At 37.6% G+C, this 11767-nt stretch overlaps 1 long non-coding RNA gene across 1 annotated transcript; it reads right to left on the bottom strand.

Moving 5' to 3' along the window:
• Window positions 1–274: 274 nt before the first annotated feature.
• LOC122231818 lies at window positions 275–9620 on the bottom strand. Its single transcript, XR_006209071.1, has 3 exons — window positions 9416–9620; window positions 5813–5993; window positions 275–444 (listed from the first exon to the last, which is right to left on the bottom strand). It is a non-coding gene; the product is annotated as an uncharacterized LOC122231818 (long non-coding RNA).
• Between the last annotated feature and the right edge of the window lie 2147 nt (window positions 9621–11767).

The following is an 11767-nucleotide window of genomic DNA, read 5'->3' as shown; positions in this document are numbered from 1 at the left end:
ACTTTATCTGCAGCAAATAAAAAGATCATGGGAGAATAGCTTCCAAAGCTGTGACTCCCCAAGAGAGGGTGAATGGGTACCCTTTGTTTAAGGTTAGGATGAATATTTAGTTAGGAAGCCTTGTCATCATATGTAGAGGAGGAAATAATGTTCTGTATGAGCCTTAAGGATACATGCCTATACATACATTGGATGTTACATAAATGAGGCTGAGTCTCCTCCTTGGGCAGAGATTTTAGTATTGTAACAAAGTAAAGGCAATTGTGGGTCATTCCAGTTGTCATTCCAATGTTCACCTGAGCAGGTGTGAGGTGAGTCAGGGGTTTATCTCAAATGGTCTGGATGGTCTAGGCCAGTGGGAAGTCTTGTCAGGGCTGTCGCTGTCATGTGAGGGGTGGTTTCAAGTTTCATTTGCCTGGTTTTGAGGTAAGCCAGAAAGAAGAGCTTAAGGAAAAATGTAAGACAAAGGTTAATGAGCATAAGCAGGTGAGCAGTAAAAGTCAGGTCTTGGGGTTTAGCTGGTGATACAACTCCAATTTAGTCAATCAGAAAACAAATATTTCTTGAGCATTTCCATATGTCAGACATTGTTCTAGGTAGTAGATATGGAATAGCAAATAATATGGTCTTGCCTACAGGTCTACAATCTTCTGGGTGAAAATAAAGGTATTAACCAAAAGCAAAAAAACAGACATACAATAAACAAATTTCAGATACTACTTATGTGTAGAAAACCCATGATAATACATCAGTGCTTGGAGGCAGGGGCAAAGTAATTGCTTTGGAAAGGGTGAATACAGAAAGCCTGAGAAGGTATCATTGAAGACAAGCTGTGAGAAGGAATCAACTAGGTAATAACTCTGGGAAAGTGCTCCAAGCACAGAGACAGGAGATGGGGATGCTCATGGTGTGTCAAAGGAAATGACAAGGGGTAGTGTGGAGAGATAAAGATGGTGATGTGAGCAAAGATGAGATTGTGTAAGATCTCACATACTGTGTAGAATGGTTTAAAATATTTTATAGGTTCAGTGGGAAACCATTAGAGAATTTTGAGTACAGGGAGATGGGATAAAATTTGCTATTTAGAAAGATCACTCAGCTGTAGTGTATGGGGGGGATATCTTGGGGCAGGAGGCAATATTGAGGGCATAGAGAAAATGGTTAGGAGATTACAGAAATAGCACAGTGAGACAGGATGGTGCCTTGGACTGGAAGTGGGGAACGATTAAGACAGTGAGGAATGTTAGGATGTGGTATGCATTTTGAATTAGATTGACAGGATGGGATGTGGAGGGTGAAAGAAAGAGAAGAATCAGGTATAATTCTGGAGGCTCTTGTTCTGAGCAAATAGGTATATAGTGGTGCCATTTTCTGAAAGATGTATTGTGAGGAATAGTAATTCAACAAATACTTATTCGGTGCATATTATCAGCCCATGATTATTCTTAGCACTGGAAATACAGCTGTGAAGGGAACAGAATAAGTCCCTGTCTTCTCAAAGCTAGATTTCCTGGGCTGTGGGGAAGGAGACAATAAATAAATAATACATACCAGATGGTGATAATTGCTATGAAGACACATTTAACTTTACAAAGAAAATTGAAGTCTTAAAGTAGGTTTACTCTTTCCTATTTTTGGGGGGTGGTCTCAGCAGGAAGGTGATGTTTGTAGAAAGACCTAAAGATCGTGAAGGAGTAAGCCATGCCAATATTTATTGGATATCCATTGCATATATGAATTGAACTGCTAGATATTCAAGTCTATGTTTTAAAACAAAAGAGGTTGAGGGGCACCTGGGTGACTCAGTCAGTTAAGCATCCAACTTCGTCTCAGGTCATGATCTCACAGCTCATGAGTTCAAGGCCCGCATCCGGCTCTGTGCTGAGAACTCAGAGCCTGGAGCCTGCTTCAGATTCTGTGTCTCCAGCTCTCTCTGCCCCTCCAGCCCTCTCTGCTTCTCCCCCACTCATACTCTCTCTCTCTCTGTCAAAAATAAATAAACATTAAAACAAAGGTTGAAGATCAAGATATGAATTTGGAAATCGTAGTGTACAGCTGTATTTAATGGCATAGAATTTATGGGAAAAGATGAGGCCTCAGATATAGAGCTTGGCTTTGGGACATCAACACAGAGGTCAACATAGAGGTCATATGAGGGAGGATAATCTGGGAAAGGCAGATAAAGGGAGAGGAAGAGAAGGGGGAAGAGAAAGAGAAAAAGAGAGAAAAGTTTCAAGTATGAAGAAAAATTAGACTATGGTCACAGAATTGAAGAATAAAGGTGTTGGAAAAAGGAGAGAGAAACCAACTCTGTCAATTGTTGAGAGAAGAATCACAGTAAGATGAGGGCAGAAAAAATGGCCATTGGCTTTGACAAGATTCAGGTTATTGGTTACCCTGAACAAAGCCAATTTAATGAAATAATGAGGATGGTAGCTCAACTGCAGTGGATTGAGAAGAAAATGTGATCTAAGGAAGTGAAAACAATAGTCTAGACAAGTATTGGGAAGAATTTTCTATGAAGGAGATCCAAGATACACAGATGTGGCTGAAAGCTCTCATGGGATCAAAAAAGGCTTTTTGTTTGCTTGTTTTTATGAGGGAGATATCAGTACATAATTCTAATCTGAAAAATGACCCAGCATAGAGAGAAAAACGTGATGTGGGAGAGAAAGAGGATAAATCAAAAGCAATATTATTTTAAAGGCGGGGAAAGATAGGATCTAGGGCACAAGGGGAAGTAACAGACTTGGCTAGGAAAAGGGACCCTAATTCCATTAGAAGAGGATAGAAAGCAGAATTTGTGTGTGCATGGTTGATGGTAGTTTCAGAAAATTGGTAGCAGGAGGACAGGATTGGCTTTGGAAAGGATTTTATCCTTTTCAATGAAATATGAGTTGGAAGTTTTTGACAACTGTATGTAAGAGGCATCTGAGCTTTAGAGATTTAAGGAAATCAAGGTGTTAACTCGTTTCAGAGAGGAAAGTGAATTTACTAGAACACCATTGGATGCCCATTAGTATGGATACAAATTTATAGTGAGTCCAGTCAGTAAGTATCCGCAATTTATCCAGGGTTTTTAGCTGCTTGGAGACAGCTGCATCAAGTAAGCAGATAGTTGAGTTTAACTAGGATTAGGGTTTTCCCAGTGCAGTATGATGAAAGAATTTTTATAAAAGAGTCATTACAGTTTTGGACCATGGAATCTGTGCTTGATGGGGGAAAGGTAGGGACTTAGAAGGGGGATATGGATAATAATAATTTAAAAAGTAGCAGAGTCAGTAGATTGGAACTAGCTTAGGGAGATAGGACATAAGACTATAAGTAATTATCAAAGGATGAAGATTTGTGAGGGTAGTTTAGGTAAAGAGGAGGAAAAGACTGTTGGTCCTGAAGAGTCCAAGCACTGAGAGGCCAGGGTGTTACATGGCTATCTGTGAATGATAAAGTCATAAGACCAGTGAATGGAGTAGCAGACTCCATTGATGAGAGAGATTTTGAGAGTTTGGTAGATGGCATATCATGGTATAGTGAGAGTGGTAAGCACTCTGATATGTGCTTCAAAAAAGAAGCAGTTTTGAAAGAAGATTAAAGTAGTTTGGGAGTGACAATGAGGGAACTATGATAAGATTTATTCAGTGTCTGTACTGTAAGGACCATAGGGAGTGTAATTTATGTCTGTATTTGAGAGAGAAGCAGGAAGAAATTTATTCAGGCAAGAGCCAAATTTCATTTAGAGCAATAAGGGGTAGGAAATTTCAGAGGAGGGATTGTGGGATGTGGGAACAATAGACTAGGAGTTCCAGAAGCCACAAGGGAAACATTTGGGAAGATGGAGGAGGGTGAGAGATGACATAATGCTGTTATAGAAGCATAGGGGACTGGCATCCATGTGATAATCCTTGAGACTTGGGCTGGACTCATGATGAGGGGGAAGAATATTGTGAGCCCTGCTACGTCTGGCCCAGAGCAGGTGGCAACTGAAGATTTTTGATGGCTGACTCAGTCTACAGTTGGAAGTTCAGGGAAACTGGAATCACATGAGATAAAAGCCTTCGGTTATTAATCCCACCTATTTAATCCAATTCTATTATTTTCCTTTCCACTTAGTTGGGTCTCTTAAATTATAATATTTTTTCAAAGCTCCTATTTGATATGTGAGTGTATCATGTGCTATACAGGATACAAGAAAAGAAAATTTGCTCCCAGTTCTTGTGAAAAGGCACAGAACAAGGAAAGGAAAACAACTAGAGAAAATAAATAATGGTTGATTTATATGATACAAAATGTACATTTCCATTAGGAGGAAATGTATAAGATAGGCTAAAAGAATGCTACTTGGAGACTGTAAGCTGAATAATGCCTGGAAGAGATTTTACTTTGGTGGAAAATAGAGTAGAGGGTATTTTGGTCTGCTTCTTATAGTTGCAACAAATGGAAAAAATTCAAGTTAATTCAATTTATTATGAAGCTGCCCTTGGGAAAATAAATGGCTTCTCATGGAAATTTGGAAAGAGAAGTCACACCAAGGTCTCAATAAACCTAGAGTTTGTGGGGCGTCTGGGTGGCTCAGTCAGTTAAGCGTCCGACTTTGTCTCAGGCCATGATCTCAGGGCTTGTAGGTTTGAGTCCCCCATCAGACTCTGTGCTGACAACTCAGAGCCTGGAGCCTGCTTTGGATCCTGTCTCTCTCTCTCTCTCTCTCTCTCTCTCTCTCCCCCTCCCTCGCTTGTGCTCTGTCTCTCTCTGTCTCTCAAAAATAAATAAATGTTAAAAAGAAAAAGTGAAATTACAAAACCTAGAGCTTGATAGGAAGGGTATGGATTTCTTGGAATCTTGAAAACTCAAAATTTGTAGTTAATGGATTTTGTCCTTGAAGACTTTGCAGTTATGACTTGGCCATAGTCTAGGAGTTTTGGTCCTCCTGTCTCTCAGCTTTCTAATTGTGAATTCTTTACTTTCAACTGCAGTCAACAGAGAGAATCTGATTAACTCTCATGTCATACCAAGTGATTCAACATCCCATATATTAACTGCCTCTAATTAGGAACAGTCTTACCTCAGAGGGCTATATGAGCAAACAGGTGATGACTGCCATCCCTAACTACTACATTATTCTAGGCCACAGGGGAACATGAGCAAATGCCTGAAACTATTTATATTTTTGGATTGAGGATTGATCATCAGCATTCTGAATTCATGTATATTTAGTCTTCTGATTGTAATTTGTATTGCATAATGCTATGTTCCATTTTGGCTTATACTCTTGAACTCTTTGAACTTTGAACTCTCTTGAACTCTGAACCACAGGAAGGGAAATGACTTAATAAAATAGTTCTCAGAGGATTGTCTTATTACTTTTTTTGCAGCCTGTTAACTACTTGGTGTGGGGACATACAGGAAGCATATTTGGTAAGAAATTTATAACTTACTACTAAAATATGCTTCTGTTCCTAGAATTATGCCAAGTGAATGGACCAGATTGTCTTTTACTAATGTAATGAGTGTACCCATTAGTACAGCTATACCTCTGCAAGTCTGAGGATAAGATAATTTGAGGAAGAGAGGTTTCGGAATACTCATATTTGGCTTTGTTTAAGCCTTGTTTTCCTTCCCCTTAGAAAACTCAATTAAACATCTTTTACCAAACAGCCTGCTGCTTCTTACTTGTATAAACTTTTAATCCAATATTATAGAAATAAAAAGTTTCCATAAACGTTGCAAATAAAATTAAAACTTAAGAAATATCAACCAATGTTTTTTATGGCTAAAATCTCTTCTAAAATCATGCAAAACTAGGACAGACACTCACAGTCTTCATTCTTCTTTTCGATAGGTCCCAAGGACACAAATGCTTTCTTCTTCTTTTGTAAATGCTACCTTATCTTCTAGCTCCTTGGAGTTTCCTTCTGCCCTGAAAAATTGAGCTCAAAAATGCAATCAGTCACCATAGTTTCTTTGATATTTGTTGTTCTCAAGGATAATCAGGAAGGCTGTGAATAACAACAAAAAGTCACCAGTCACTACACATAACAACTACAAAATTGCAAACACAGGGAATCACAAACCTTTCAAATTTCTTCCAATTGTAGTTCCTAACCTGAATCTAAATTGGTAATTCAAACTTCCATGGATTTGTATTTTTAGTTGTTTAATCTTTGGGACAGGACTTACCAAAAATCTCTTCTCACATTCTATCCTTCTCTGCTGACAGAATGGAACAGGTGGAATACTATCATTTTGGTTCAAGGGGACAAATAAGAATTTTCAAAGGCCACCAGATTAACTGACACGACTGCACTAGATGCTGGCCTTGCTCAAGAAAAATCTTTGGTGCATTTCCTCCTAAGTTTCACAATGATTGTTTCCTGTTTCCTGTTCCAATACAAAAGTCCTTATGGCCTTCCTTGTTCCCAGCTCCACGAGCCCAGCTCCTTGTCCTTCCTAAGACTGAGACCCTATACTAGTCTCCTCCACTGAGATGTCCTTCTTAGTCAGTCTAATGCCATTCTTTTCCAGGCCTGGGGTTAGTTAGAAAAAAATCGCCCACTCCATTGATCTCCATCATATATTATAGAACAGAGAAATCTAGGAAGCTGATAAAGAAGAAAAATATGACAATAATTTTGTTTTCTCTCTTCCATATCTGATCACCAGCACTGGCCACAGCATTGCTTCAGGCTTTTCAACTTCAAGTTTACATTCACAGGGTCATGTTTACTGTTCTTTCTATAGAGTATCTGAGTGTGAGTTGCGGTAGAGGGTGAGAATACAGATGATATTTTCTTTTTAGGGGAGTTACTTGTTCTAATAGAAGCTCACAAATCAGGTTAGGGACAGGTTAAAGAGAAACAAATCACTCCAATATGGGCTACACAACTGACTTTATCAGTTGTAGCTTTCAAGGAAATCTATGAAATATTATTGGTATCTAAAAACAAAGTAAGAAATTGTATGTGGCTGTTTACAAAATAAATGGGGTCATTTTTCACAACCCGACATTTATACCAGGTACTTTTTCAACAGAAATGTATCAATAGCAGAGAAAGGGAGCGAGGAGGGAGGGAGAGAGAATGAACAGTGAAGATTAGTGTGATAAATATGAAACTAAATCTACTTTCAAGACAGTAGATTTGAAATTCTTGAACACTGGCTAGAGTTTCGTGTTTTCCACATAAATTAAATCGCTTATCTAAGACAGTGCACCCTACTTTTGGCTACATCTTACACAGAATAGAATTGGATTTTGAATTTATAGGAAATGGGTTCCTTTCTCATCTCTAATGCAGATACTTTTAGGCTCTGATAAGAAAGCAACTGAATTTTATTTCATCAGATAGTTTAAGGATAACATTCAAGAATGGAAAAGCTGGACTACACTAATATCATTTTAATGAATAGCAGAACATTCAAATTAAAAATAATCTGTGGCAAAAGAGTTGACATTATTTCTATTTCTATTACATCAAAATCTAGAGAAACTATTCAGTACTAACACAATGTCAGGGTAAAAATGTGTACCCTAAAGGTGCAAATAAATTACTCTTCCTTTTAAATTATTTTTTCCATATTACCAAAAAGGTAAAACATCCTAAATCACACCATTTTACAATTATACAAAAAAGTGAAAAAATTCCCAAATATTTCCTCCAAAATCATTTCCAACATAACCAGTGTTAGGACATCAGCATACTTCCTTGGTTTTCCTGTGCTTTTTCTCACTCTCTTTCTCACACTTTTACCTTACCTTAATTCCATACTGTTTTAATACTTTCAAGTATTTACTTTTGATCAAAAAAGATATAAAATGTATATGTTATCTCTCACTGCTTATGCAAATAATTATATCATAAGCAAACAGTCAGAAACAATGATAACTCCCAGAGTTTTAAAAGTTCATGCTTAGACAGCTGGCTAACTACTCTTTGGTCTATGAATTTCAGTTCTTCACTGTAAGGTAAAAGGGGGTGAAAACCAGAGCTACCAACTTCATTTCTTGGGAAGTGAATACATGCTAAAGGTATACTTATTTGAAACTTATCTGGGGTGGATAAAGGCATTCACTCCTATGTCTTGTAAGACCAAGAGTTTGTAGATATCTTATTTATCTGAATCTACTAATCTACAGAAAGGTTGACTTCTTGGGGATGGGAAAAGAGACTGGAACTATGTTAATATATTAAACAATGATACACAAATGTATTTTTGATCAATTTGAATGGCCTCAACAATGCACAGATCACAAAGTCAACAGAACCCCAAACAGAAGAATCTGGATTGTGAGTCCACATTTAGCAAAAAGTCCTGTTGATATAAGGACCTAAATGATTTTGAAACTCATTCCAGTTGGGGACTGTGGGGGTATTTGCATGAGCTGGGATCAATGACGAAATACGTGAACTCAGAAACAGCTACAACATTTGGGGATTCCTGCATCTTTGCTGTGGAGTATTCCCTGACTGAGCAGAATAAATGAACACAATAGTTGGCAAATATTCATCTCACCATATATAATACTGATGCCTGGGTAAATCAGGAGGTATTCTCTAGCAGAGGGGACGGTGGCAACTGTGACACTTCAAGTCAAGGAAACTCGTGGCTGCATGGAGCTGCCCTCTCAGTGGGTGCCTGGGTCATGAGAACCTGCCTTGGCCATGTTCTCATGTAGCAAGTGGAAGAGGTCTGTCATTAACTACCAAGAGATGTTAAAGCATGTATGCCTTTGCTACAGGACCTTTCCCCAAACTGAGTGTCACGCAGAAAGTATGGCGATACAGTAATGGATCAGGAGTAGGGTTTTAGCTCCAAGGTGGCACCTTGACTAAGAAGTCAAACCAGGCCGAGGAGGAGCACCAATAGCAGGAGGAGGCAAAAGGCCAGAACTGATGAGACACAGTTTGTGAGCACCCTTGAGAATCCTCAAAGACATTTGAAGAGGTGCTTTCCATTAGTAGGCAAATAAGGGTTTGGAGCTCACGATTTTAGTACTAACAGATATTAGTGTTAATGTTTCTATATTGCATCTGCTCTGTTTTGAGTGTGTTGGTGGAGGGGATGTCTCCCATTATCACCCAAGATGAGTCTAGAACAAGTTTTTCATAGACAATAAATTGGAAATTATTTTTCCAAATCACTGTGGCTATTCCTCATCTATGCATATCATCAGATTATGATTTTTGCCTTCTAGCTGTTTTAGGTAACTAAAGCTTATTTAGTAAAATCACAAAAATTTATTTTCAACAAGTGGAGTTACTATTCAATTAACATTTTCTTTGGTTTCTTCCTTTAAAAAACATTGTCAGAGTTTGTTTTTGTTTGCTTACTTTAATTTTTGCTGTAGAAGTGATTGGCTTGGTCGGCTTAGAAAAATGTAAAGATAAAGGAAAGCATAAAGAAGAAAATAAGCATTACTCACAATTCTACAATTAATTTCTTCTATAACTCACATAGCTGGTGATCAGGGTGTGTCAAACCTGAGAATTCTTTTATTACTTACTCCGTTTTCGACCCATCTAAGAAAGTAATTAATGTCCCTAGTTACTTTTATCTCAGATTTTCTAACTCGAAACTAACCTGACTATTCATAATCTCCCCAAAATAAAATGCCATGCCCATGAGAATTATTCTTCCTGGTTCTTGACTTGATGAATTGGCAGAATGATTTCATGGTAGAGTAATAATGAACAATATGATGTCACCAAAATGTACAGAATTTGGTAGTAATAATATTGGTAGCTAACATATTTTCTACTTGATATGTGTCAGGCTCCATTCCAGGAGTTTTACATGTATTATCTTATTTGATCTTCACAAAAGCCCTGTGAGTGGATGCTATTATTATTTCTACTTTACAAATGAGGAAATGAAGGCACATATAATTTGTGTAACTTGTCTAAGGCTACATAACCACAGGTGGCGGTCACATAGGCAAACTACCTTAGTTTAATAACTATATGGGACATTAGTGGATGAGCTGGCATTTACTAGTATACCTTCCGTTTGATATTAGCTATTTACATGCCAGTCTTTGCCATTTTTAACTTGGAGAGCTTCTAAATTAAAATAGGGCATATATGAAGGGCTGCATTTCAACATGCCAACTGGCAAACATCATAAAAGAACATAACTCATTTCGGGAGATGCCAATCATTGATGTCTCTTCTGTTAAAGAGAAGTTGAATCATTGTGCTTCAGTTACAGATCACATTTCCAACTCACTCTGAATAAGGAAGGGCATACTTTGCTATATTTGAAGTGTTATCCTCAGGCAACGTGAAATTACTTGTGAAATTGGCCAATGTATTCTGGTCAAAAGAAAGAGGTATAGAATTTCATATTATTGTAAATTCATGTTGGCTCATACAGCTTTTTTTCCAAGAATATAAATTTAACTTTATGGTTTTAGTAAATCTAATAAGTTGTCTGAGAACAAATGGATCAAGTTATTCCTGATGAACCCAAGTGACCCATTTCCAGCAAATGGAAAGCATTATCCCACACAATCCCGTTACTCATTCAAGGTACAGAAATGTTAAGCAATGAACCTTATACCTGGGAAGTTTATTCATGTTACCTTTATCAGAAATCACACCCAATGTGATCTGTTTTTGCCAACCTTGTCCGTTTGGGGCCATGAGGTACAGGAAGTAGAAGGGTAAGACATAGTAGAGAAATTTAGTCACACAGATATCCAATTTAGATAACTTGCACATTGTGTAAAATGACACTTCTCCTCTTAAGCCAGTGCTTGCCTAAAAGATATCAAAACTAAATGATATTTTTCATCACAACTCTTCGAAACTGATGACCAGGAACTTTGAAAGGCCATCTGCTTCAGGTGATAAATGACAAAGAATTTTGAGAGCTATCAGTACCCTACACTCTCACCAGATTTAACAGATGCCTTCCTGAACAAGGAACAACCGGACTCATTTTAATCAGTCAAGTACAGACTTAGGAACCATTCTGTCCCATCCGGAATGTCTATTTTCAATTCTTAAGTAGCATTACTATAATAAACTCCACCTTTTCAGCACATTAAAACCCATTGATTTTTTTTCCACTAAGATAAAGACATTTCACTAAGTTAATGGTAAGTTGCTTTATTGGTCTGTGTTCCTTTGCCTGGCAAGGAAATAAATTCATTGATCACATTATCGATCACTTAAGTAGTCCTTGTCTTTTCTGTAGCATTGCTTCTGTTTTTATTCTGTATGTTAATGGGCTACATTCATTTTCAATACTTAAACTTTTACTTTTTCCTTGAAAATCTAAATAGAAATTTATGCCAAAAATATAATTTTAATGCATTTAATTATTTTTTAAATGTTCATTTATTTATTTATTTTGAGAGAGAGAGAGAGAGTGAGCATGAGCAGGGGAGGGACAGAGAGAGAATCCCAAGCAAGCTCCATGCTGACAGCACAGAGTCCGATGTGGGGCTTGAACTCATGAACCATGAGATCATGGCCTGAGCTGAAATCAAGAGTCCGATGCTTAACCAACTAAGCCACCCAGGCACCTCAAATGCATTTAATTCTTACATAACTAAAATATATATTTTTTTAATTTTCAGCTTGAAAGGGGACTTTGCCACCTTTTGCTGGAAAGTGTGGTGGAGTTACTGCATAGATTACAAGTGTTGGCAACATCAAAATTATGTTACAAAAGCTTAGGCTGGCTGGCCTCATTTCATTAGATTCTCTTTACACTGTAGTTCTCATCTTCGTGATTTACTTGTGTTATCCAGGCTTTTCTACCTAGAGAA

This window comes from Panthera tigris, chromosome A1 (genome assembly GCF_018350195.1).
Source record: "Panthera tigris isolate Pti1 chromosome A1, P.tigris_Pti1_mat1.1, whole genome shotgun sequence".
Classification (NCBI taxonomy): Eukaryota; Metazoa; Chordata; class Mammalia; order Carnivora; family Felidae; genus Panthera; species Panthera tigris.
Note: the sequence above shows the minus strand (reverse complement) of the source record. Positions and strands in the feature narration are given on the sequence as shown.